General features: G+C 41.2%; 1 protein-coding gene across 3 annotated transcripts in view; it reads left to right on the forward strand.

Moving 5' to 3' along the window:
* Window positions 1–1566, forward strand: part of ASH1L (ASH1 like histone lysine methyltransferase) — a 217777-nt gene that overhangs the window by 200117 nt on the left and 16094 nt on the right. The gene's annotated exons all lie outside the window — the stretch shown is intronic.

The raw sequence follows: 1566 nt of genomic DNA on the forward strand, positions 1-1566 counted from the left end.
GCATTGTGGCAGGCGCCTATGGTCCCAGCTACTTGGGAGGCGGAGGCAGGAGACTCACTTGAGCCCAGGAGTTGGAGGTTGCTGTGAGTTGTGATGCCACAGCACTCTACCTAGGGGTACAGCTTGAGGCTCTGTCTCAAAAAAAAAATAAAAAGACTTCGATGTGACTAGTCATTTTCCAAAAAGAATAATTTTTGTAAAAACTTCATTTAATATTGAACCTTTAGAACTACATTATATAGACATATTAATACATCAAAATAATATCTATAGTTTTTTCCCTCAAAAAAGTAAGTACATGTTGGGCAGTGCCTGTTGCTCAAGAAGTAGGGTGCTGGTCCCATATTCCGGAGGTGGTGGGTTCAAACCCCACCCCGGCCAAAAAACTGCAAATAAAAAGGTAAGTACATGTGAAATATACAGAAATATGTATAGAGAAATAGGTGGAAATGTATCTTTGTATCTTGAGGATGGAATTAGAGGTATCAAGGATGTGGACTAGGTAAAGGTCATTGGAGAGAAGGTGGCCTTGAGCTGGTTGAAAGGACAGGATGAAACATTATGACAGGATGAAAGGACAGGATGAACAGTATGGTGCATAGATGAGGAAATTATTTAGTTATCTTGAAATACCTTGGAGAAGCATTTGGAAGACAAAAGAGGTGACTAGATAAAGGAAGAGTAAAGGCCAGGCACTGTGGCTCATGCCTGTAATCCTAGCACTCTGTGAGGCCGAGGCAGGTGGATTGCCCTAAGCTCACGAGTTGGACACTAGCCAGAGCAAGACCTCGTCTCTACAAAAAAAAGCTGGGCGTTGTGGTGGGTGCCTATAGTCCCAGCTACTGGGGAGGCAGAGGCAAGAGGATCACTTGTGCCCAAGAGTTGGAGGTTTCTGTGAGCTGTGACACCATGGCATTCTACCAATGGTGACAAAATGAGACTCTGTCTAAAATAAATAAGTAAAATAAAATAAAAGGAAGAGTAAAAGTTTAAAGACAAAAGGCGAGAGAAAAGTAGACAGGTGGGATAATAATTAAGCAGTCTTGAATTGTAACATGCTTTCTACTGAATACCAGTTTCCACATACATTTAGTACCTGGAGATCTGTCCCAGATACCTGTAAGACAAAGGTAAATGGATATTATGCTTGTGCCATTAATTCAGATGCCATGATCACTATGTATTTGATCTTGTGGATAGTAAAGGTCTTGACAAGAATTGAAGAACAGAGCAATAAAGCAAATGGAAAAATACCATGCATATACTAATTTGAACTTATTTTAGTTCAGTTTAAGTTGTCAACTGGACACGTGGTTTACATTTGTCATGTTAGCACTTTGGGAAGTTGAGGCAAGAGGATTGCTTGACATCAGGAGTTCAAGACTAGCTGAGCAAGAGTGAAACCCCCTACCTCTAAAAACCTTTTAAAATTAGACGAGCATGGTGGCTCACACCTGTAATCCTAGCACTCTGGGAAACTGATGTGGGTTATTGCTTGAGCTCAGGAGTTCGAGACCAGCCTGAGGAAAAGTGAGACCCCATCTCTTCTAAAAAATAGAAAAACTG

Source organism: Otolemur garnettii, unplaced genomic scaffold (genome assembly GCF_000181295.1).
Source record: "Otolemur garnettii isolate 467f Iridium unplaced genomic scaffold, OtoGar3 scaffold00091, whole genome shotgun sequence".
Lineage (NCBI taxonomy): Eukaryota > Metazoa > Chordata > Mammalia > Primates > Galagidae > Otolemur > Otolemur garnettii.